The following is a 27980-nucleotide window of genomic DNA, read 5'->3' on the forward strand; positions in this document are numbered from 1 at the left end:
CCTCCTCCCAGCTGCCACCTCCTCCGGGGAAAGAGAGGGAATCTGATCCTCCCTCCCACTGTCCATGATCAGATAATGTGCCTTCAGCATCCCCAAACATGATGCCACCATCAGTTGCATAAATGACCTCAGTAGGCTACAGGAAGCCTCTAAGCACCTTCAGTAAATGAGTAATTTCATCAGGAGTTTTGGAGTGCTTTACTAATAAGGGAAAGGTAATAACAGCTTAAATGGTTGATTCTGGCATGAACAGCATTGAAACAATTAACAAAGCTTTTCTGAACTCCTCTTCCAAGGACCCACATAATTAGTGTCTCCTTCTGGAGAGATATTTACATTAAAATCCTGTTTTCTTTAGTCAACAAACACCAAATACTACTCCTGATTCTCCCACTGTCATGTAAGACTACGTCTTTTATTGCTGCCTTAGTACCAACAAAAAAGAAACACTAAACACATTCTGACACCTAACTTACTTTCCCCCTCTATTACAATTTGATGCTTCAGCTCACAAAGCAGTGTGATGCTGGCATTTTTCCACTACCACTGATCTCTCTTTACAGATCTCACACAATCACCCTTGAATTTTAGGAAGTTATTCCTATCTCTCATTCTTGATCTAAAACATCTGGAAGTGGAATTCCAGATTTTGACTTGTGTAAGTGAAGAAAAATTTAAAATAATAAAGCTCAAGGGCCAGATTACATGCAAGGAAAGCAACTGTGCAAGGCCCTTGGAGGGTATGAGGCTGAAGGAAGGAAGGCCAGATGGGAGAAGTGGCCAGATACAGTAGTCCACATGAACATAAAGTTTTCTTCACTCTGTTTCAAAACAATTATACAGTGAGATCTTTTAGCACTTAAGTATAAACATAAATTTACTGATTTTACAATGCACACTAAGTGAATTTATTTGTACTGTTTGTACTAAGGCTTTTATTTCATACGTTTCAGTGTAAAAGCACAGTCAGACAAGGATAGGATCACCTACTGTGGGGGGTCTTCCTTTGTGAGCTAAAGCACTGAATGTAAATACTGCAGTTTAAGAAAGGCTTCTGGTAGAAAAGCAAAATAAAACCAGAGACATTAGAGCAATAATGAACTGTTCAGATTCCAATACCCCTTGCACTAATTCAAAACAAACATTTTTTTTCTACAATTTTTATGTGAGATCCATGATACAGAACAACAGAACACTGTGTAACTGTAACAGTTAATGTGAAGAAGCTTTTTTCACTTAGCTACACCTAAATAAATTCTTTGATTCTGCAGTGAGCACAGGACTGTGAGGGCATTAATTCCAAACTAAGCCCCCTACAATTTTATTGAAAATTAAGTCATGAAACATATAGCACCATGGAGAGATAGTCCCCAAACACAAAAGGAGAATATATCATATTTTCTCATTTGTACCATATCACATTTACAACACAGCACAATTAAGACATAAGTCCTGGATGATCTCAGGAGCAAATTACATTGATAGGAAAGTTTATTTTTAGTTGTATTCAACAAAGTAAGATCAGACCAAAATAACAATTTATGTGAAGATGAGAAAGAAAGAGATGGAATATGTAAAAAGGTAGCCTTCGAAATGGACCAAAATAACACAGGGAACAGCCTTTTTAAATGGTTCCCTACTGTCTCCTTGAGTAATAAATTGATCACCATACTGAGCATTCTTGTTAACCATCCCATACAGCACAGTCTTCCCTATACCACTGTGCCTAATGCGGCATGGTACTCTACTTGTGAAGGGCAATTCCTTCCAGTTGCCTAAGGACGATAACCTTTGTCTCGTTAACTTGTCAGTTTTGTCATATTTTGAAACTAATATCACAGCTCATGACATCTCAACAGACCACAAAAGCGTGAACTAGTGGCAAAATGTTCTCTACTCTATTGTCCATAGTAATACAGTTGTTACCAAACCAACAACATTACAATACCCATATTTTAACTTTACTTCCCTAGAACCAGGCTGGAGATGGATACTTCAGAACACAAGTATTCAAGGAATTAAAAAAAAAAAAAAAAAAAAAAAAAAAAAGATACAGAGAAATTAGGATTAAAAGGCCACCTGGCTCTCAGTATCTCCTTACTTTAGGATGGTGCTAATTCATCCATCCTGTTTTCTCACAACATCCCTCAATACTGCCTTTCTCTAGAAAGAAGTCTAGGTGTCATTTGACTTCATCCATGCTTTTTACTTCAAAATAACTTCCCCATAACTTATTCCATATGTTTACCATTCATTCTCTCATGAAACAGCACATAACCTGAAGAGAAATGGATAAAAATTTCCTCACCAAGCTGACATCTGGCCATCTCTTTCTGCTTCTCCCGGGCCTTCCCTGCATACACACCAGGCTGACTGAGCTACTGATAGAGTTTTCTTTTCTCTCCCTAGTGAAAAATTTATAAGCACCAGTTCTTTGTGTCTCACCTTATTGGAAATGTAAGCTGAAGTTGCTACCATTTTTTCAAATAAATGTCATGAAACCTAACCTTTTGTACTATTAAATACTATAAAATATGTACTGTTTCCTTCAACAAACTATTTAGAAGTACTGTTATCAAAGACCAATGAAGGCCAATAATAATCTCAGAAGCTCCAGTCTCACTTATATTAAAGAAGAATGTTTTCAGGGCACATCCAGGCCCTTGTGAAAAAGTCTGACAGACACACAGTCTCACGTGGTTCTCCTTTATACACCAGTCTAAGAAAATAAATTCAAAAAAATCCATTTAATGTTATCAGTATTAAACTCTACCACAAGAAAAACTTTGGCTGGTCTTGAATGGGTACCAGGACCCTGGCATTCAGAAGAATCACAAAAATTGTACATTAATCTCTTCCCCACTCTAAGGGGTTCCTTGTGGGACAATGTGCTCTGTCACTCAGTGAAATGCTGGAGCTGGATCCATGGAGAAAATCCACAATACCTCAAGGGGCTGGTTTTGGTTTCTGTTTTCTAATATAAGCTTATTTGACTAGCTAATTTTCACTGAAAACTCAAAAGAAACATAGGTAATGTTAACAGCAGAAAACTGGTAGATAACAGCAGAATTTCATGTTGGAACTTGACTGCTAGTTCCGTGGTACTGCAGAACACTGGCCTTCCATGTCAGAGCCATCAGAGTACATAACTCATGACAAACAAGCTGTTGTTTTTCTCAAGAGAGTATCTGGCCACTCAGGACTGATATAATGTAAAGTATTTGCAGCACATCCATCCATTCAAGAGCTCTTATGACTACAAGGAAATAAAAATACTAAAGTAAAGCAGAGCTTTATTTTGCACACATACACCAGAGCAGGAAGAGAAGGAACCTACAGTAGTATTTAATCACTGTAACACTGTCTCATACTCTAGTTAATTCCCTGATAGAAACGAACCTTCCACTTGACTCGAGTGTCACAGATTAAGATACACTAGACAAATGAAGAGAACTTGGACTTAAAAATATTTAATCTTAGGCCTTTGGAAAAGAAAACTAAAATAAAGATCATGCAATTGGTTTTATCTGCTTAAAGGAAAACTGCAGTTAAAATCACCAGCGATTTTATTGAGGAAGGAACCAAAAAATGCTCCTGTAGCTGATGACTTGAGACACTATTTCCCTTCTCTTTTGCCACAATACATGATGTTTTCTTTAAATACAACCCATTAAATATTGTTCTGAGAAATCCTTCAGTTACCGAAAGGGTTTCTAAGGAGCTCAGAATGTTGGAATTTCAAACCCCATAGGAGAATTTCGTTAAAAAGACAGATGTGGTCATATTCATGAGAACTTGTTTTCCATATTCTTAATCACCTCCAGACATTGCAGAAGTCATATTGTGCAGGAAAGGTACAGGAACATATGCTTTGTTTGCTGCCTACAGTGTGCTACATTCCAACTAAGTATTATGTATCTGGAAACCAAACAAAACCTCATGCTTTATCAATAGATAAAGAGTCCCACAACTGATAACATAATGGAGCATGCTTGAGAACTAATGGTTTCTCTGCTGCAGAGTGAAGGAATAATCATGTAATTTAGAAATCATAAATTCTACTTTACAGACTTTTGATTACATTACCCATCCAAAAAAAGGAAAAAAAAAAAAAAAAAACAAAACCAAACTGAATCCAGAATTTATATCAACACAAGTCAACCTCCGAGGTAATAAAAGCCAGAAATTAATTCCTGTTCCATCCTTTTTGTGAAACACAGTAAAAAATCTTGTCCTTCTGATGCTCAAAGTCTGTTAGTGAAGAGCTTCAAAAATAAAAAATAAGTGAAGCCTTATGCCAAGTATTTTTCCTTTAAAACTTTGCTAGTACATAGCATAAATAATACTCAATTCTTTCTTTTCTCTGATATTTTGAAGCAAATGCTGCCAACGGAATAAAGCTTGCTGTCAAAAACTGAATCAAGTCTGAGACTTATCCATGTTTTTTATGGGGAAAGAAATGACTAGCAGGTGAAGTAGATATTGCTTCATTAAGCTGTCACATTACATTTCATTAATGTCTCTCAGTTTCTAGTGGGATAAGAACTCTAAATGTTTATTAAATTACCAAAAAATATGCTCAAAATGTTTCCATTAGCTAATAAAAAATTGCTCCTGCAACAAAAAGTAAAAAAAGCAAAACCTATCTGCATATCTTTCCTTGCTTACTTTTTGAAAAACAAAGAAAAGCTACAAATACCATCCCACACTCAAACAGCAGAGTTGCTACCAATTTGAGTTGACAAAATGAACTAGCAAATGTATCAACAAGCTTCTCCTCTACAAAATAAAAACAAGCTTAAAATAAATAACTACATTTTTTAGAAAATTAATTTCCAGTTGGAAATGTGTTTTAGTAGCTCTCCTATTCACAAAAATAGCCACAATTCATCCTAATTAGAATGCTAGTCAAGTCTGTTTCTGCAAAATTTTAAGTCAGTACCTTTCAGCACCCAGATAATATTTCTAAGGAGAAAGTGTGATAAATACAGTCTTGCTACTTGACAAGGCAATAACGTTACTGAAAAGAGATTTTCAACTTGTATTCATAATCCTCTTCCTTTCTTATGTCATTCCATTAAACAAGAAATTATACCTCAGTCACTGAAACTGCAACCTAATTAGGCTGAAGAAAACACTCGAGTTTTGCAGAGTTTTGATACTTAACTCTCGATTTTTTCACAAAGAATTCTTCCATAAAACCTTTCTTTGATTTTAGCACCTCATGATGAATTCAGGTAGCTTTTCTGTTACAGACATTTTGGTTTAGCTCTGCTGAAAAATTCCATATAGCTTTGATTTATACTCTGTTCCACATATAAATTCGAGGGCACAGATCATTCCAGATGCTGTATAAGACAGTTTTCTGTTTTCCAGACAGTGTTATCTACAAGATTTCAGTTTATTTTATGTTTTCCTGTAGATTACACTAACCAGGAACTGAAAGGTTACTTAAAGACTAACCAGAACATCAAATTACAGGCTAAAAGAGATTAATTTAAAAGTAAGATTTTAAGGAGTAAATGCTGTGAAGATGCTACAAATGCAATTTTTCAAGATACACAGAATATTTCTCTGGCAAGAAGAGAGAGCTCTTTTATTCCAGTCCTTATTTACATTCATATCTGACCATCAAAGACTGTCATTTAACACCAATCTTTTGTCAGATGTGCTACTCCAATATCTTAAATTGCCACAGCACTGGCTATGGCTGTTAACTACACCTTCAAAACCAATACAGAGAACTAGCTGCAGATTCCCAATTATTTTCCACCAGCTTAGCTACAAAGTGGACTGGAGAGAAGTACATGTACCTTCATTGCCTTCCAACCACATCAAAAAGCCTGGATAGCCAGGCATTAACCAAACTTTGTTCCACATTTCTTGGTCATAATCTCCCATCACCTTTTATTTCCCCGTACTCTTCCCAAATACCATTCCTCTAACCATTCCCTTCAGAGAGAATGGGTGGTTTAGGGACTACTGCAATATTTTTTGAGTGTTCATCCACTGCAAAGGGAATGAAGTCAAAAAGAGTCTACACTGAGATCATTTGTCATCTGGGTTCTGGAAGTAATTATCCTGTTGCTTCAATAGCTCTAAGTTTCATTACACAGATTTTTTGACACTGTGCAATCCTGAGTGACTGCAGAAAAGCACAGACCTTCAGATACAATTGCCACTGAGCAGCAATATATGTTTTTCTTTAAACAAGCTCTTCATCTCTCAGAATTTTTCTATGGTCAAGGGAAACTAGACAGCTTGAGAGTAGCTCCCCACGAGGCTCCAGGGCTGGCCTCAGCAGTTGTCTGTTGACCCTTGCTGATCTAAAGACTTTGAGTTTCTCTAAGTTTCCCAGGTAAACACTTCAAAAAGATGCAAAAGGAAAAAGCCAGACTAAGAAGCTCCATCCCATTGCAGCTCATGAAACATTGGATTGGGTCCAGGCAGCTTGGCAAACAGCAGGCAAAGAGAGAAGCAAGAAGAATGACAATCACCTTCAGCAGAACACAAATTGTACTTTTCTCTTTCTCGTCTGGACAGCAAAAACTGCCAGCACGGGGTAGGGACTTCAGAGACCAACCCTCCCACCAGCTATGAGAGCAGCCCCAGGAAGGAGGGCTCTGCTGCCACTATCACACAAGCCTGGCAGCCAGTGGAAAAAAGGCAGGCATTGTGCCCACTCCCAGAAGATCTGTGCAGTGCAGGATAGCTTAGCTGAATGCCGAGTGACAGCCCAGGAAGTTCTCTGTGCTGCTCTTTCATTGTCCAAGCCACCCTGTTCTTCACGATCCCACCTCTGACACCAGGAAAGACAGAGTTATACAGAGGGCTGCTGCAGAGAGGTTGGTTTGGGGAATTTTTCCGATGATTTTTGTATTGTAGAGATTTTGTTTGTTTGTTTGATTGCAGGGGGCAGGGGTTTGTTGGGGTTTTGTGTATGTCTAGGTCTTTGGAGGGTTTTTTTTTGTAGAGAGAGCAGTATCACTGTTACACTGGATCAGTAAAACCATATTCAAGCTATCAAAACAAGAAAAGTTCACTTGAATCCATATATCATGTCAGTCAGTCAGAGAAAAAAAAGCCAAAACAAAGTAGAATAAAGAATTATTTAAGGTCTCAAATCAACCATCACTTCAAGCTTTTAATTTAGTTACTTTCTGGTTGCTTTATAGTTGTGTATTTAATATTTCTAACTAAAAACAAAAGGGTGGTGAAATCAAGTATCAGCTATTAAAAGTCACAAATTATATTAGAATAAAATACACTTCGGTTCACTTCAGGTTCTGCGAGAAGAAACAGAAAGCAATAAAAATTCTTGTAATAGAGAATCTTTTAAATAACAATTATTCATAGTGATTATAAACTCTCTCCTATGGTATGAGTGCTCATTTTCTCAAGTCCATCAAAGGCTATGTATACATAAAGCTGAACAGATCTCATGGTAACAGCGAGGCCAGAAACATTTTTCTAAAATAAAATATTGGAGGCTAAAAGGATTCCTTCATAGTTCCATTTGAGCAACCTGCTGGCCCCATTCAGCCATCAGTATCCACTCTCTCACCTTTCCTACTTCCCTTGTCTTACTTGATCCTAGTCTCAAAACAGAACCAGTACTTTTTTAACAAAAAGAAATACAGTTCATTTCTCAGCTCATTACAACATTGTAATAATTTTCTCTGAATTATTAGGTGGGTATCATTGCCCTTGAATCTTAACTTCTGTAAGGAATTACTCCTGCTCCCTGTAAGAATTTACTCCTAAAAGTCTGGAGCCCCATACCTGAAAATAAATTATAATTTTCCACCTTTTTTTTTTCATTTCTTTAAAAGAAATGGCAACCAATGCAGTAAAGGACATCCATAAATTACTAAAAATTTCTTCTCCTAAATTTCTGCTTTATCAACTGTCAAACACTCTTGTGGAGAATAATCTTCTCTATGGTGAATTATCAATTACTGGGGCTGAAGGCATACCCAAAATGTCAGGCAGCACTTTCCACAACCATCCTTTAGTCAGGCTATGCATTAAGATAACTATACATCTAAAATAAGTCAGAACTCTGGAGAATACAGCATTTAGTCATGACACAAAATGAACTTTGTTTCCTGGCTGATGACCACATTTATTGAAAAATGTGCCATTTCTTTCAGTCAAATGATTTCCCAAGTTTACTTATGAATAAAAAATGGCTCAGAAAGACAGGAAAAATACAGGAGTTCACAAGATGACACCTGAAGTTCCATGTTCTCTTAACACTGGATGAACAGAGAAAATAAAAAGAAAAATTTTTAAAAGGAAATGTAATAGAAGTATTGGAGAACTGTGAATAATCTCTTTCTTGTGATGTATTTCCCTGAACAACTAAGGGTGGATAAAACTTTTCTTACCAGAACAGGAAGACAGGTCCTACTTTAACCCCCTGATGAAAGAACCAAGTTTTTTTGTAGCTGTTAGGGGAGAATGTGCAAAACAGATCTCTCCTGCTTGATATTACATAGAACTACAGCACAGCAGTTTTCATGATCAGAGTTTTATTTTTCTTTGGCGTGCTCCTTGCTCATACAAAGTTTTTTTACTTTATGGAAAGTATCTATACCTTGAAGTGTCCTTTACTGTTGGCAAACCCTCCCCACCCAATCTCTAAAGGTTGCCTATCTGGTTTTCAGTTGAATTGTTTAGCCATAAAAAAAAAAAAAGAATAGAAAAAGAAACAAAAACCCCAAAGACATGCTGATTTAAAAGAACACATGTTCTGTTTTTAAATAAACTCCTTTGAAAACCATCAATATTACACAATGAAAATTATTATTTATTTTATGTCTGTTACTGTTTTCTCAAGTCTGTTTCCCAACCTCTACTTCTCAAGAGCTCATTCAATAAACTCACTCAACTGAATGACTTCCTATTCAACAACTAAGAATAAAGAGCTTACAATCTGGTTTACAATTACTGATGTCTATAAACCATTTCCAATTAATGATAAAGGTTATGTATGAACAGTAAAAATAGTGGAAGACTCATTGTACCTGTAACTGCTACATCATCAAACTCCCCCCCAGTCACATTTTGTATTTACTTACATTACAGGTTTTTTATGTCTGCATTCTGTATGCATTCGTACAGGCTTTTTTTGGGTTGGCTCTTGTTTCCCCTTCAGTAAGCATGTTTCAAGACAGAAATGACAAGGAAAATAAGAACAACTTTAGCATTCACCAGAAATGCCAACAGCAGATGAAAGCTACACTTATCCCAGTGACAAGCAAAGCACAGAAAGTGGAAAGATAAGTTCCTTTGTGGTTTTTGCTCTATGGCTTTGTCATCACCAAAAAAAAGATTCTCTGTATGACAGAAAACTCTGTCACAGACATCCCTGTCCAGCTGATTGATTTAGATGGAAGTATCAATGTATCAGTTACATTCTTTTGTGATTTAATAGATAATAGTTTTCTAAATGAAAATGAAGAATGAGAACACAGATACGCAGGAAGCCTCTTCCTTCATGTAAAGTTTGTAGTATAAAAAATCACTTTGGCTTTGGCCCTATCTTCAAACTTCTTCCATGTGAGAACTGGATAGATGAGACTGCCTCAGTAATCATATTTGTTCTACCTCAGGTTGTCCTTTCCTCAGGAAAAATATGATATGTTTCCTATGATGTTAATGATGATTTCAACTCTAAGTAACAAGCTGAGGAGAAAGTCTCTAGTGAATCTATCTCCAGATGCATTGTAAAATATTTTTCATTAGCACAGAAAGCAGTATTTTTGACCGACTTGTTCTGTCAGAAGTTGAGCATCAAAGACAATGAATCTGAGGTGCTTCAGGTGCTTCAGGCTCTGCTCAACTCCTGCAGTGGTTTTCCACACAGATTACAATTAATCCTGATGCACAGAGCTGGAAGAAGGATTTGGTTTAGTCATAAAAGGAGCAATTTGAATAATGTTTTTTACAAGGATATTTTTTGTTCTTTGCTTCTTTAAATACTAATTGGGCACCATATTTTAATTAAGGTGATTCGTATGTGGTGTATTAACACCTCTCAGCTGATAAAGAAAGAAGAGTCCTTAGGTCACAAGTACAAATCTTAATATCTATACATGTCAGAAATACACCTTGACACCTACAAGATCATCACCTGAGGTATAGAAGTCAGCTGTGACTAAATAATAAAGCATTTTACAAGGGCAGAAAGCTTTCTTCTCCCTTTTGTAGGCTAAATTAGAGGTCCAGTAAGTGTCATTGCATATGGTGTTACAGAATGGGGACTACAACTTCTACATTTTACAGACACAAGTAAGAGAATAACACTTCAGAAGTCATTGCTTAACTGTTTCATTACTAATTTATTTCCTCCATCCTCCTTCTGATAATCTGATAAAGTAATTTACACTGCAGCAAGGACAGGAAGAAGCTATATGCTAGGGAATGTCGATTCTGAAGAGCACTCTACTAAACAGTAACATACCTTCCTTACAATTGTACAAGGTATATAGAGGGAAAGAAAGGAAGCTGACTCATAATTTCCACTCGATTTCTACAAAGGCTTCCATTAACATACCAACAACCAAATGTGTGCAGCAAGGAGAGCATACTCTGTTCCCCAGTAAATGTAAACTGTATGTCCACATGCACACACATCAAAAAGGATATGATTACACCCAGTGTAATCAGAAGCTCAAATAGTTTGTGACATCTAAACCCAAGATGCATACATAGTCTTAGGACCATATTCTGTCTTCAGAAGGATATCACAGGTTGCATGGATTGCCACATTTTATTGAAGCATTACAGTAAAACAGATTCTGATAACGACTTTTGTACTTCTGCAGTATTTGCCTCTAGCACATCACAATGAGAACATAATTCATATTAAGCCACACCCTGGAGTCCTGGATATTGACAAATTCAAACTTCCCCTCTTCTATGCCTGCTCTTAGATCGATCATGTAACTGCTCATCTTCTGATTAATAAATAAATAGATGATTATCAATGAACTGCTGTCAACTTATGAAGTGATACTTTATCCTTCAGAACACAATGATTTCCCAGCATTTCTCAACTTTCACCACACCATAACAGCACCTCTCTCTAACAAACCCTACTGTGTACCCGGGGAAATGGTGATTATCATCCTTGATCCTTGCCACCATACAACTACAGACAGCAGAGACTATGAAAACATAACTCTCAATTCCAATAAAGATATGCTGGGATAATAGCAAATAAAACTGGTGTTATTTAACTCTTCAGCTTTAGTGTTAGACTTACTTAAGAATAATCAAAATTGCTCCATAAGAAAAGACAGGGGAAAAGAGAAGGGGGAAAGGATGAGGCAGAGCCATAGCTGTAACTAAAGGTGCCATGTAATGGTTCTGCCTTGGCTCTCTGCAGCATGTGCAGAAGCAGGTGAGCCTGACATGGTCCTACTTGCCCTGTGTGCCAGTTGGTATGGTCAGGCAAACCATGGTACCACCATGGCTCCACTTCTCTGCATGAACAACCAACAGCAACAAGCAAACACAGCAAGGAAGTCTCACCTGCAGATCTCTACAACATGTCCCGTGCCTTCTCTCCATTTAGTGAGAGAAGCAGAACAGCATTTGTGGTTTGGATAAGGGATTAATCTCAGGGCAGTGCACTACTTAGCTCCCTGATTTCTAGAAGAGAACATGTGGAAAAGGCCTAAGTAATTCTACAGAGAATAAAGTTCTAGAGTAAGACCTCTATGGTTAAACATCATGCACTATGAATCCCCTTGAATGATGCAAAAAAAAATTATAATAATTAAGAGTACGTAAGAACACCTTTCATACCAAAGCATATAGACTTTGCCTTGTGCCAAAAGCCAAATAAAATCTGAATAAAATTTTCCAAATATTCTTACTGTTACTACACTTACTTGGTTCTACAGATCTTAATGTTTCAAAATAAGAATGAAAACAGTATTCAGGGACACTGTGTTAAAACTTGGCAGCAATATATCAAAGCATAAAGGAAAAGAGATGGTTCACTATTTCTTCTCTATGTTACTGAAGCACCTGATAACCTTCAGAGCTGCCATCATCACTTAAAGTACTACTGCTACTATCATTGGCATGTAGTAGTCGAAGAACACTAGCCTTAGGTTGCACATAAAAAAAAAAAAAAAAAAAAAAAAAAAAAAAAAAAAAAAAAAAAGCTCTATCCCTTTTATCAGTAAAGTTAGAAAATCTCACTATTGTGAGCACGATTACCAAAAGGGAAAGGTTCTTAACAGAGAACCTATATAAATCAAGCAACGCTTAAATAAAAGCTAGTAGACTTAGTGGATTATTCTTTTATTTCACACATTTTTTAATTTCAAAATGCCCTTTTTCTTCTAGAAAAGATATTTACATAAGAGATTGGTGTTTATAATTTGCATAACAGGGTATTATTCAAGTATTTCATAGATACTTTTTTACCACTAAGCATAGGAAGAGAATTTGCTGTGGAAGAGTGGAATTTTTTTTCTTTACCAAATCCAGAGGTTCAGGTGGTTCATAAAGGACCCTATGAAAGCTTACATTTCAAATGCAGTCCACAAAGTAAATTGTCAGAACTATAGAAAAAGAGCAAGAAATCTGTATGCAAATCAGCCTTATCATTCTCTCCAGTACTGCTACTCAGAACAAATAGTTCAATGATGACAGTTCAGTCTATATTTAGGATAAAGTAAGCAAAAGGTGTCATGTTAAGAACAAGAAAGTATGGGAAAAAAACCTGATCATACTTTCTGAGAAGAGTTTAAGTACAGTTGATGGAAATAGTTGGGTTTTTTTTTTTTTTCCATAATGTATATCCAAGGAGTTTGTAAAGCTAAGTTTTCCTTGCTGATTCCTAGGTGGTGAGAAGGAAGAGAAACCACACCACTGTCCATTGGGGAAAGACTTCGATACGTCTGCATGACTAATGAACACAGCGATAAAAATCTATTCCTGTAAACGTTATCATCTATTTAACACGGACCTTATCCTCAGTGGAAGAGAGCACATTCCTTCAGGATGCAATACTGTAATAGAAACCTTTGTCAGAAGAAGTGTGGTACATAGCTGAGGATCAGAACAAAGTGTTAACACCTGGTACATGTTTTTCTGGACATGCTGCCATGGAAAAGGGGGTTTGCAGGACTGCACAATAATTTTGAAAGCAGTCTGTCTTAGACATATTATTCAGAAGCTTATCCTTGACTATATACACTTGCATTATAATTAGCTTAGTTTCCCAAGCAGAAACAGTTTGGGGTTTTATTTTCTGCTTCTGTCAATTTCGCTGTGTTTGAAGGGTAGTATTTCCTTTCTCACTCACATACAATGTAATTTTGTGAGAGAGGGATGAGGACAGAGAGTCTTTGGCCATCTTAGTCTTTTACTCCAAAAGCCAGCACACCTCAGAAGTGAAAGATGCTAAACCTTCTTGAGGAGACTCACTTCATCAGCCAAAACAAACTGAAATACAAATGAAGCCAAGCCTACAGCTTCAGACACTACTTGTATTTGTGAACTCCCCAGCAGCTCTCCCCTCACCAGTATCACTTCAAGGGCACAAGCCTCAAATGATAGAAGCTAGTATCATAAAGGGGGTGTATCTCTTTTGCAGAGACAGATCAACTCCTCCAGAGGCAACACATACATATTTTTAAAACCAAATTTTTACTGGTCTGGAAAAATTAAACTCAAAATTACTACAGGTTAAAAAAAATGCATAGAAAACATATGATCTTTCAAAACACTGCAGAAAATGTTACTTTCAGATTCATCTGGCCCTTCTCTATCCACATGCAGTTTGGTCTGGTCCAAAATCTGGGTCTAAAAGCAGCCATCGTCCACCTTCAAAAGCCACAAGGGAAGCCACAGCCTGGCTCCAGGGCTGACTGGCAGAAATTAGTAAAATTTTATGCTTTCAGTTAATCAACACAGAAAACAGTTCTGTTTCTTCAAAATTTCAATGTTTCACTTAGCTACATCACACTAGATTCCCTGAGAGTGGATTAAAGTTTTCAGTAAGAGACTAGAAAAGACAGCCACATTATAGTTCAGAAAATCAGTCTTTCACACAGGAGATTAAGTACACTCACTAGTAATTTAAAAAAAATATCATGTCTTCCATCCAAATTGAGATGATGCGTAGATCATTCTACCTGTATTCAAATTTCCCCGCTACTATGTAACTGAAAATTTATCCTTCATTCTAATTGAGGAAAAACTAGAGGAATTCCACTGTAACACAAACAAATCCTTCAATTAGGATGATGAGGAACTCTGCTGGCTCTGGTTTTAACCCTGTAAACAAGGAGAGAAAGTCCCATACCTCAATTCTGCAAGATAGTTAAATTTGAACAAATCAATAAATTTAGTTCCATCCCAGTTTCACCAATTTCTACAATTTATACCAACAACTTCACAACTTGTTACCTAGTCTACTATAATTGTTAAACTAGTCTATTAGTCTATTAATTGTTAATGCTAGTCTACTGTAATTGTTAAACTTTCTCCTACTCCAACAAATTAAAATTAAACAAATATTCTCATTCACAATCTGGTCTTTGATACTTTGGTACAAAACATGCTTTGTTTACTTGTATCTTCATTTAAAGCCAAGCCACTGCATGTTAGTACCAGCAAGAATGTAAATCTCCAAACAATAAGGTATGATGATACATAATATTTAATACACAGCTGACTAAACACTGTTAAGTGTTTACTTCAAAGTCATTGTCACCTCTGCCCACACCAAGAATATCAAATACAGCATAATCACAGTGCTATGACAACAACAGCCCCACAAAAGGCTGTCCATGGAACTCACTGGCATTATGATGGATCAGTGAAGCCTGGTACACACCTGGCTATAAAAGCAGTTGCTTTTGCAGAACTTGCACTGAATGCACCTGTGTATTTATGCATGGAAATATTTGCATGTGAACATACGTATAGATGCCTATTTGCCCACCCTGCATCAAGATTAAGTATTCAAAAAGACTATTTTAATGATCACTGAACATTTTAAAATAGGTTTGAAGGACTTGACATTGCATAGGTATCAGGAGAAACTTCTTATTCTCCAATTACAGCACAGGTTGGATCTTCAAAAGAGCCTAAGGGTCTAATGTGCATGGCAGAGACACAAGAGCTGGCTCGAAGTGAATCCACTGAGGGTGTAAGATTCAATATGTGCTCCTCAGCAGGGTAAATCATCATGTGTGGGTGCTCCATGTGAGCCTGATGAACTGCCTTTGCCATTGACCACAATGAGCTTCTCTAAAGCTGAGCACAACTCACTGGGAGCAGAATGAGGTCAATGAATCATGTCACTTCAGCTTCTGAATATTCAGACATCTGCAAACTTCCTCTGCTGTTGCTGAACTTCAGGCAGAATTGCTGTTTAGCAAACTACAAAATCATTTAAGTTAAGGATGAGAACTTTGCATTGTGGAGACTAGTCTTGTATTTCAGTTTGCTTTAAATATAAAAATGGCTTCAGCTATCTCCCAAACCTGATAATTAAAAGGGCTTCTCTTGGACCCTACTTGCTTAGACCACACACAGGACTTCCAGCACTTCAGAGTTAATGGAATCAATTTGCTAATACTACCCAGCAACTAGAGTGCCTCCACTGTTATGGCATGGTTTTACCTCCCAGAGAAAATGGATTGAATCAACTACTGTATACAGACACATTCTGTAAAAAAAATAGCAGGCAAGCACAGGAGAAATAACATTATATTGTGTCTTTATGTTTATGAGAAAAATCTGGACCACTGCCAAATGCAAAGTCACATCTTCATGGGCAAAGCACAAGGGGCAGAGTTATGGCAGGGACATATCAGAGAGAGATATGAATTGCAAGAGACTGCTGTGACTGTGGTTAATAACCCAAACAAGAGGAGCATCTGCAGATGCTGCAACTGAAGCCATTCTAGCTTACACATACACTGAGGCAATGCTTGTACTGCACACAATATTAGTTAGATTCTTACTGAAATTAAGAGGTTAGTACTAGTATCAGTTTTATAATGTGAATCTGACTATTTGGAAACAGTTCAGAGAACAGCTAAATAGTATTAGTCAAGGCTTGGAAATGTGCCTCAGAATGAAAAGCTTAATCACTTAATCTATTTATTTTATCAAAGAGAAGGTTAAGATGTGACCTGATTATGGTTTATAAGTAGCTACACATGAACAGACTCCTCAGATTAGACAGCCATTTACTCCAACAGAGAAATGCACGGCTAGAACCAAGAGCTGAGGAAAAGGTGAAAGAATAAATGTTTAAGTGAGATGAATTAACCATTATAGGTAAGACTTTTTTTTTTTTTTTTTTTTTGTACACTGGTGCACTTAACCATCAGGCATTGTCTAAATATATATTTACCAGATGAAATTATATGGCCTGTTATCAGAAGAACTGTCCTTACCACCTGAGGACTTACACAGCCTTCACATTATAGCAACATTTTCACTTCAGGCTGCAAACTGAAAAGTATTGGGCAATTACAGACCAGTAAGGAGATGTCAGAAAAAAAAGGGCAACTCAATTATCTCAAATATATTCTGCCTAAAATCAATTCCACTTTGAAGTACTGACACAAATGTAAACAGGCAAACCTGTCTGTATGTGCACACATACACACACCCACAAAGCCTCAGCAGTCTTGAAACAGTTTTGCAAAGTTTACAAAGTTTGCTCACTATAAAACTCTGGCCCGAAGAACAATTTAACCAAGATATAAAATGTGAGCAGTTAAGATCCCTAAGATTAAACAGTTCTGGCACCTTTTCTTTCCCTTTGCAGTATTAGTTTAACACAATAATCACAGGGTAACATAAAGCTGTGTGACTGCTTCACGCTACAGTTTCTTTGTATACCTTTATTAGCATAGCAGCAAGAAAAACTATTTCACTCTTAAATTCTTCTGCATCACTAAGATCTGCTTTGACAAAATAGCTCTGTCTTCCTTTGAACTCTCAATCCCTACTCAGAACAACTGCCAAAGAGGATATCAGAATGCAAAAAATAGCATAATGCATTTAAAAAAAAAAAAGCCAATGTAATTGCTTTTGGTCTGACTCCTATGGAAAAAAACAGCTGAGGAGACATGTTCTTAACCATGATATCCTGCATGGCCTTGTTTGGGTCCTTAGAATACATGTTTTTTATTACACTATTACTGCTATTATTAATAGTAATTATCAAGGATACTTTAAAAATGATGATAATTTAATGTATAGATCTAATATTCTTAATCATGTTTGGTAAAATATCATTTTTGTATTTGTGTATGGCAGTCAGTATTTCCTTTACTTTTATTTTCAAACAATGAAAATTCAACAGAGCATTACACTGCAACTGAAAAGTTAAAACTGAGTTTTCCTGAGAAGTCTGTTGAACCTGAAAATGAGGAAAAGAGTCAGACAGCAGGCTTAAGAGATAAAAAAATGATGGAATATAAATGCTGTGCTCTTCAACAATTCAATCCAAGGAATAACTATAACACAATGTACATCTCTTCAAGAGCAAGAAGATAAAAAAAAAAATAGCAGGCAAGCACAGGAGAAATAACATTATATTGTGTCTTTATGTTTATAGAGACGGACAATAGGGTTGAGTTGGGACCTTCAGAACTGAGAAGAGTCAAAGGACTACCCTTATTTACTCCTTGACTAATAAGTATTTACTCCTTAACTAATTATGGTTCATGAGAAAATTATAATGAGGAGGAGGATTTTGGTGTTCATGAGGAACTGGGCAATGCTGGTGACATAAAGGCCAGCAGAAGCTGATGAAAATTCATGTGGTGATAACATGGAGGCATTCTAGATCTGTGATGTATTTTTTGGTGGAATGTGCCTGTAAATAAACCCTCCCACAAGGTATATACCACGTTGGGTTTGGGCTTTGTTTTGTGCTTGGCTCCTGCATCTGCTTCAGTTTCATGACTGTCTTTTGTTGCCACATGCCTCCAGGAAATATGAATAAATATGGAAATATGGATAAGCCTGTTCCCAATGGGATTTACAATTTTTGCAGTTCTCTGTGCTCTTCTCTTCCTCTTTTACATAGATATATAATAATGTCCACATATGTCCTCACAAAGAGAGGAGGTGATTCATTGAGATTTTCCTGGATGACAATACTCCTTTCTCTTTCTTTCATCTACCAAGCTATCTGACTAAGCCACATAACTTTTTAGGACTTAAGGCAGAAAATCCGAGTGTTGCTTTTTTGGAATGTGGTTAGCATATTTTTTTATTTAAAAAATATATTCAGAGTGTAAGAACTATAAGTATATATAAGTATATATATATATATAATTTATATATATATATATAACGATAAGTATATATATAAGTATATATATATACCTATAATATATAAGTAGACAGACTCATTTTTAGCGACTTCATTGTTAAAAATCTTGTTTTTCAATAATTTATGGCTATATTCATGTGTTACTACTAGAAATATAAGATCAATAAAGATGCATGACAAAGGGAAAGGGGAATTTACTCTCAGTGACACAGCAAATAAAAAATAATACAGACAATGAAAAACGACAATAAAATAAGTAATACAAGAAATACCCTATGCAGTATAGGAGGTACAAATTGTGTTACCTTTCCTCTTCACCTTCCCTTCAGTGCCAGAAGCTTATGTGGCACATTGTGAATGGTAAGGTTTTATGAAGGATGATACAGCATCATTAAAGCTATATTAAAAAAATATCCTCTTGGCTCCAAAACTATTGTGTGCTTCACTCAATAAATTACAAGTGACAGCTCTTTCAGTTCACCAAGAGGCCTATTGTGTGGGACATTGTGCTGTTGCCTCTCTGTCCCTGTGAAATTCCATTTACAGTGTTTGCAGTGCTTCTGCTTTTGGAGTTGCAGTAGGATTACTGACAGAAGAATTAACTATCTTCATTTATAGCAGTCACAGGATGAAGATATATAAATGAATCGAGGGTATTTTTTTTAGCCTCTCAAAGATACCATAATAATGACAGCTGATCATTTGCTTACTCTATTTTGCATTCAGATCTCAGAATTATGCAAAAGAGACATGAAATCTTCTACCAGGGTGACAATTATCTAACTGCTTCAGCTTTGTTTCAGTAGAAACATGAACTATTCTACCTTCTTCATGCATTACTTCTGAAGGGAAACCAAGAACCAAAGTTACATGTAACAAGTGACTCTTAAACAGAGGATTAAAATAACAATTTTCTATTGCTTCTATTATACTGTCAAGATATATTATAATCATGTCTTGGGTTACAATGGAAAACAGCACAGTACAAAAAATTATGCATACTGTGTTTCTAAAGTGCTAAAGCTAGGGAGTTATTTTGTATTACTCATCTTTGGACAACTCTGGCATGAACTTCCTCTGTACTGGGCCCCATGTGTCACTCTAAGACATTTTCCTGCCAGGCATTCAGTCATGAAAAGATGACAATTGAAACAGAGAGACACCACTTCTCTTTAAAGCATTAAGCTCCAATATTTAAGCTTTTTTTTTTTATGCTTCTAGCTTTCTTTGATATTGTCATTAGCCCTTGTTCTTCCATTCATGTCTACAAAAAAAGACACCTAGTACATAATGTATTTTCTTCAAAAGCCAAGAATTTTTTTTTTAATAAGCCCCATCTTCTTCGTTTAGCAAAAGTCACAAGGATATCTGAGAGCATAGAAAGATATTTCAATATGTTTATTGATTGTATGGTGTTTCGAACACCATCCAAGATGTCTAAACCCATTATGCTTAGAAACCCACTCAAACCCACACATGCATAGCCCTGTTATTTTTAGGCTGCTTTCTGTTGAAAATTAAACTATTGTTATCAATAAAAACCACAATATTTAGAAAGACCATATCACCAGGAAGTTGACTCAGTAATGTCTGAGATGGAAACACTGAGCAGCACTTTTATGTTCTGTCCTTAGTGTCATTAATTAATCATGGTTGTGCTCCACAGAAGGACATACTCATACCCAAGGCTGTACTAAGATTTGGTAGTGAGAATTGCCGAGATAAACTAAATGGGCAGCTCCCCACACAATGTCTCTCAAGTATCTTATGTATGTTAAAACAAGATCTACGTAAACTCATCCCTACTTTTATCTGCATGTATCTTAAACTTTGTAAGACCCTAAAAGGAATCTTCTAAGAAAGACTATAGTATCTAAGACATTTTTATCCTCTACTTCCTGGGAGAAAAAAAAATACCAAACCCAAACAATGGCCTATTTGTGAGGGGCCCTGCTGCAGGGATGCTGCTGTCCTTTTAGCTTTGATACTTCATGATCTATGACATTCCCTGCCTATCTCCATCTAGCAAGTGCCAAAAGGGGAGAATAAAACGGGCTGGTTTGACCTCCACATGCTTGTAACACTGCGACATTCAGTGTGGCCAAATCTCATGCTCCAGGGCTTCAGCCAGATATTGGCAGGGTCAGTTTCCTCTACTTGGGCAGGCCTTCCCAAGGGCCATCAGAGACTAGCCACAGGTTCAAAGCAGACAGAAGATGAAGTGCCCCACTGTTCAAAAATTGCAGCAGGAATCTGCCTTTGAGATACCTGACTGATGTGTGACCAGCTCACACATTCATATCAGACCATTCCAATATGGAAAGACTCCCCCTGTTTGAGATGAGCAAGGCCTTTGGTTGATTTCCTTATTCTTTCCTCCAGAACAGAATAGAGACTTTCCTTGGGCCACTGGGATATATTCTATTCAACCTGAACAATACAGAAAGCTCAGATGTTTACCAATGCATTTGTTGTTCTTGCTTACTGCACTGCTTACGGCATGCAGTTTCCAGAAGAATTAAATATTTTCATTATGGTCTCTGGTACTACCTGTGATATACAGGAAGAGGTCAGCATAGGTTATCTAAAAGCCTCTTCATGGCCTGACTATGAAACTTTGATATTAATTACCATATTTTTTAAGGGGGATATTAAATACCATATTTTTTTAAAGGGCTAATTCCAAATAATACTTTTGTCCACAATAGCAGAAAATTAAATAATTTACTGCTATAAGTTGCTGTTGTTTCCTTGATTAGTGTACACATACCTGAATGTACGTATGAACTTGTATATACATTGATCCACAGCTGTATGCTCACATGAATTAACACAGAAGTGTAACTAAACAGGATACACAACAAACTTTTTTTTTAAATGAATTAGTTTTCTTGTTCCTGAAGCAGCTTAAACCAGAGAAAAACCATGGAGTAAATTGCCTGTGGGTTTGCTCTCAAACAGCTCTCTGTGCTGGACAGGAGGGTAAGGCTATGAATCATCCACTGGTCATATACTCAGACCAGAACAATAATAGACAGTCTGAGAACTGCATCCAGCATCGTTGCTGGAGTTCAGGAATTGTGTTCCTATCCCATGCCTCTGTTTTAAGAGGTTTTAAAAAATGGCAGTAAGTGCACTTGCTTTAGGCTAAATTTGGGGTTGAAAGGAACCAATTCAGAAGGAAACATGCTGAACAAATTAACTCCCAGTATTCTACTTAACCATTTTAATTAACGTGAACATTGAAAAGTGAAAAGTCAGCTAGTTAGGATTGTTTATTCTGAGTTTGCAACTTAACAAGAGGGTCAATTACAGAACAATAAGCAAGAAAATATGTGCATGTGTGAAATGGTTCTTGATAGCATAAGGTTATTTAGTGGTCCATTAAAAGCATCATCACTAAATACATTCTTCCTTTGGATTTTGAAAAGAACTTGGTAATGGATTTGTCTACAGTATTTCCTTGCCCAGGAGGTACAAATCTTGAGATTTTTACCAAGCAGGTATGCAGCCTGGTCTACAGAACAAAAAGTAGACAAGATTGCAAAGATAAAAAATGAAACAAGTCATTTGCACTAATAAAGTACCAAAGAGGAAGAATGAAAGCATGTCATGGAATACAATCCCAGATCAGTGTCTGTGGACCCATAAACTGAATTTTTACTGTTCCTCAAACAGAGAAATAGCTACAAACATATTACTAGTAGCATGTTTAAAAAAAAAAAAAAAAGAACTCTCACTTTATTCTCTCTGAGAACTAAGTTTTCACATCTCCTTTTTTGTTATTTTCAGGCTTTTTTTCCTTGTGTTAATGGATATATGTAACACCAAACAGTTCAAGTTTCAAATCTTGATCTGCAAGGTAAAATTCATATATTAATGGCAATTTAACGTATGTATTTCCAGGATCAGATCCTTCCCAATGACCTTGACTTCAGTCAACTATACCACTTGTTGTTAAGAAATTATAAACAAAACAAATATTGGAATTATGGAAAGTTACATATACAATTAATATATTCAAGTGACTGTGATTAATGTTCATGTGAAGTCCTGCTGTCATTGCATACAAAACTGTATTCTTTATTACATCTTGAGAAATATATGGAAAGTCACTTTGCTAAATACTACATAACAAGAAAATCCTTTTAGCTCTTGTTTGCAATCTACATTTCACTTAGACATCTTGAAATCACAAAAGCCATCCACAGAGAGGGATTTAAAAATCATTACTTTGGAATATTTGTTTAATAGAAAGTGATGGCTTAAATGCTACAATATGTTCCTTGAATATCTTCACATTAAATGGGAATTGAACAAAAAGCTGCCTGGTCCTCTTCAAGGGCAAGGCCCACAGAGCTCCTCATTATCGTAATTTCCAATTTGGAAGCCAAACTAAATAACAAGAAGTAATTTGCCAATTAGAACTTCCTGCTCTTTTTCCCTTTATTCCTTAAACACCATTCAGGGGCTGAACCAGTCAAACACTTTTAGCTTCAAAACTGCAACTGAAAGAATTTAATTTGTGTCTCTCCACAGTGAACCTGTCAAGAGGCAGCAGTGATGCATACCATGGCCCGACCCAACAGTTGCCCTTAAATACACAGAGAGTTCTCCATGTACTTGCTCTGCCTCAGGTTTCCTTTTAACCATTTCCTTCATTTTGCTTCCCTTAAAATACATGCACGCTTTTCCAAACTTTAAAGATTTCTCATCAATGATTTCTGACATATGGAACAGTCCCACAGACAAAATTCATCTTTTGTGCTCTAGAAGCCTGTAACAAGTAAGAGGCACATAATGATAAAACCAACACAAAAGAGCGCTCAAAAGAAACAAGGTTCCATTCAGCCGGTGAAAGCCACAGAGACCAGATCACTCCAGAGAGATTTACAGCTTCAAAAACAAGACCATGTGTGAACTGCGCTACATGCTGTCCTAAGAATTAGAACGCTGACCAAAAAAAAAGAAAACTGGTTTTACTTTTCAGAAGTTCATTTAAAATGTGTGCATGCAAGGCCAAGTACAGATACACAGATGAACAGCAATGTATAAGAGCGATGCTCTTATCATGGACTATTTAAAAACTATCTGAAACAATCAAAAAAAAAAAAGGGCATTTTCTTAGGTAACAAGGTATTGTATTGTTATGAAAGTCCGTCATATATATGGTTTTTAAGAAGATATGTAAGTACTAAAAAAAGCTAGAGTTGAGATATCTCTGCAGTTTTTATATACTTATGGTAAAATAACTGCTAGATACTGAAAAAATGTATTTTAAAATATTTTTGTCTCTATGCATATACTCTTTAAACAAAAGCCAGCACAATTATTTGCTTAAAGGAAGGTATTTATTTTTTTTCTTTTACTGATTTATAGAAGATTTTCCCGTCACCTTTCAGATCAGCAGCTTGATCTAAAGAGAGTCCAGTACTTCCTGCAACAGTTCATTATGTGAGAATAATGAAGAGAAGGATCTAATAGCACACAGATCAAACTGCCTTTTGAGGTATCAGGGCCCTGAGGTCAGAACATCACATTGCCACAATGGATCCCAGGGGAAAGAAAAAGTGTGTTATTTTGAAAGACATAAAAATTTAGAACGCTGTACATTTGTGATTTTTAACTTAACTGTAAGCCCTTAAATCTCTCCTGCAACTGCCATGTCCATTATATTCACTATTTAAACAGCTTCTTCTATTGCTCAACCATTTCTGGCTAAACTCTCTGGTTTCGGGGAAAAAAAAATCAAAATCTATTAAAAAAAAACCCCAAGGAGATAATTCCCTCACACATACTGTGTGAATAATATGGGATAGATTGCCCTGAACAGGTCTCTTTTTGGCCTTCGTGCTGCTGTCTGTGCAACTATTTTGTGGCATAAATGGAAGACAACATTTGAGGAAGGCTGTAATAGAGGACAATTCAGTCTAACCTAGTTTAACTTACACTGTACAGCTTGAGCAGCTGAACTGGGTTTGAGAGAGATAGTAAGAAATGGTATTTCTGGTGGTAGGTGGTGCAGAAAAAGGAACACCAGGACACACACGTAAGTGCTCTGTTTCCTGGTCACCTCAATGTACCATTGAACTTCACACAGCTAAGTTAAGGTGTGGACTTAAAAGTCCAAAAAGGTACCTCAACAGCACTAGGCCTTGACCATTTCCCCACTAAAGACTTCTGCAGCATTGGAACCTGCTGCTTGTGTGACCAAAGAGATTTTCTGATTTGTAACACAGAGCATAAAATTCAGCACTCTTGCTGCATAGTCCAGTCAAAACATTCCTTCCCTTATTAAACCTCACAGAGGCATGTGGATAACAAACCACTGCCTAGCAATCATACCTAACACATAAGACTGTGCTATATATAAAGAAATCTGAAATGTACTCTGAGACACGAGACTAAGGGTTTGCACTACAACACTTAAATTGCATCTCTTTCAATCAAATTCTACATTCAGCCTCCTGGCAAGAGGCATAACCAGAAAAGAAAGGAAGAAGAAAAGAAAAAAAAAAAAAAAAAAAAAAAGCAAAGCATGACCAAGAACATTTAACTGGTCTACAAGATGATAAAAATATCATTAAATCACCTCCACTTAAATATATATTATACCAGATTATAAGTTGCAACCTCATTTACAGTTGAATTCTGATGGGTAAGATAACCTCTGGTCATCTCAAACTAGAGCATAATAAAAAAAGCTGGGAAAAAACAAAAGTTCATTCATAGACCATCAAGATAATATAACTATATACTTCAAGATCAGCCTTGTTGCAAATACTTTGAAAATCGGCTTACTCCAGTGCAGTTCTGAAAATAATTTTTTAAAAATTTAGGCTTCTTAAATTTCAAAAGTCTTTGGCAGTTCTCCTCAACTCAGTTAATCAACTAATACCTCCTAAGAGTTCTTCTGAGACATCTAAAAATCCTATTTTCAATGTACTCAAGGAATTATGACACAGTCCTTATGCATGGGATAAGACCCAGGAGTGAATCTATGAAATAGCACTTTGTTTGGCAAAAAGATAAATATATCTACTTGAAGAAATATCTTTGCAACTTTCTAATTTATTTTAACAGCATGCCTCAGAAAAAGTTCAAGAAAGAGAATGAGCAGGGGGAAAGTAATTACATGCTAAAAAAGGAAATAACTTCTCTAAGTCTACTCTGAACCTCCAAGGAACAAACTTCACAGCATGCTGAAGTCACAGACAAATATATAAATCCTTTTATTAATATTCACTAGAAAGCATATACCATTAATTCACTATATATTACACCCAGAGATCTCAAAGTACATTATCAGCTAAGGCAATATCCCAGTTCCATATGACATGAGCATTACTACACCAATTTTCAGTGTAGGTAAAAGAAAGATGAAACTGTTTTTTCTATTTCTTAACTAAAGAGAAGTCATTCACTATGGTCTCACATTCTGAAAACAAGTGTTTGCCAAATTAAGGACAGCAGTGGGCAAACTCCCTTGAACCAAATGAGTAGATTTGGAAAGGCTAAAAACAGAACTCAGTAACAGCGATTTTCTATGCCACACACTGCACAACTTCTAAACAGGTATCATCAGTTTCACATTTAAAGGACTTCACTGTCACATAATCCATCATCATTCAAAATACCTTGTCATTTTCCTATCAGACAGCTATGAATTAATGGGACAACACCCAAAGCTGTTCATAGCAACTTAGTCATCAGTTCATTGAGATTTCAAATGAAATTCTGTGAGGCTGTGAAACCTTTCTACCTAGAAGTTCAGGAGAGGTTTTATAAAAGCCAGCATTTTAATCCTTCATTCCTACAACATGCTTCATATGGCCAACCTTGACACAGACACAAAATGTTCAAATCTCTGAAGCCAAAACCAGGACACTCTTCCAGCTCTTTTTACCATACTGCAAGTGTGACAAGACTATTCAAGACACTTTTTCTGACTCATGCCTGCAGTTCATTTGGCTGATGTAAATACACAGTGATAACCTGGGTCCATGAGAGGGCTGTAAGAGCTATTAGGAACACATTCAAAATGCCATAGCAATGAAGTGATAAAATTAAACAAACACTAGAACACCATACTATCAGATGTGAACTGGTTTACACCATCTAGGGCCAGGGCCATGTATTCTCTGAGTCTGTCCTAAACCACAAGACAGACTGTCCCCCATCCCACAGAGGGATGTGAGGGAAGAATGCAGCCAGCAGTGCACTGCCTCCCTTTACCAAAACTTCACAGAAACATCTCTTTGGGTGGTCCATATGCACTGGTCTTCATCTCTAGGGATGGTATGCACCAGGGAAATACACAGGAGGAAACAGGTAGATTGCTACAAAATAGCCTTTTCATGACTTTGTGCATTCCTGGTATCAAACTTATTCCTACAGTGTATTAAATGGGGAAAATTTCTCACAAAAAGGAAGTACCTGTCACACAAGTTCAGCCTTATAGTTTTTCACATATAATATTAACCAACTGCAATGTTTTATTGTGTCAATTAAAAACATTCCCTGCAAAAATCATGGCGTATAAACACTAAATACACTTAGCAATACATTTGCATATACAGCAATATTCACTCTTTTCTGTCCCTTACTGTGTGAAATGGTTTGGTGGTCCAATTCCTCAGGAACACCTGTTATCCACACAAAAACCACCATCATAATTTGGAGTTTATTGGAAGCCTGAGCAGGGAGGCTAATGACTAGCATGAGGAATGAATTGCCCTCAGAATCCTGGAAAAGTGTCATTCTGCAATGCAGCTGAGGCAGATTGGCAGAAGCTGCCTGCACTAAGCCCGTCCTGACAGTGAACATTCCTATTCAGTAAAAGTGATTAAAAAAACCCCATGAATACAGCTTTGCTCAAGGAACCACACAAGCAGAAGGCAAACAACCGTTGACTTCAGCACAGGTGTCCAGGTCCTATCATATCTCTTCTTAATTCAATTCCAGTAAAGCCAAAGACACAGTGTATGACCAGCTAGAGGGAAATGTTCTCAGAGGGCACCCACCTTAGTAATAGTCACATCTGCTCAGAAAACCTACAGCCTGTTAACTTTCACTGTCTGAACCATTTTGGGCAGCAAACCTAGAACTGCCACTGGCTCCTGATGCTGTGTGCAGGTCCCACATCTTCGTTAATTCCCTTTTTTTAAAACAAAGACAGTGACAAGATGATGGATGGGGTCTTCAGGATCTTTATTTTAGGAGCCATGGAAAGAGATGATGTTTTGCTGTCACTGCAAGCATGCTAATACAAATATTGCCAGGTACAGTATTAGAGGATCTATGACTCATGACCAGATTCTGCTGGTGGTTAATACTGTATTTGGAGAACAGTCTAAACTGATAACTAAGTCATATTCAGCCCACATTTGCTAAGCAATTAAGTTAGTCAACATTTAATCAAAAATATTTTATAGGGTAAGCTATTTTTTTTCATGTATGATGCTTGTCTCCACTTAGCATTTAGAGATAATGTCCATGCTTTGAAGCATGTTTGTTTCATAATACATAAAAAGTTCAGTAAAAAGTGTAATTACCATATATGTAAAACTGGCTGCATAATGATTACTTGCAATTAAGAAATCATTTTAATAATGAACTTAGGGGAAAATTCATTAGCCTCACTGTT

General features: G+C 36.6%; 1 protein-coding gene across 1 annotated transcript in view; it reads right to left on the reverse strand.

Moving 5' to 3' along the window:
• The window catches only part of COL25A1 (collagen type XXV alpha 1 chain), a 294445-nt gene that overhangs the window by 174422 nt on the left and 92043 nt on the right, over window positions 1-27980 (reverse strand). The gene's annotated exons all lie outside the window — the stretch shown is intronic.

This window comes from Vidua chalybeata, chromosome 4 (genome assembly GCF_026979565.1).
Source record: "Vidua chalybeata isolate OUT-0048 chromosome 4, bVidCha1 merged haplotype, whole genome shotgun sequence".
NCBI lineage: Eukaryota > Metazoa > Chordata > Aves > Passeriformes > Viduidae > Vidua > Vidua chalybeata.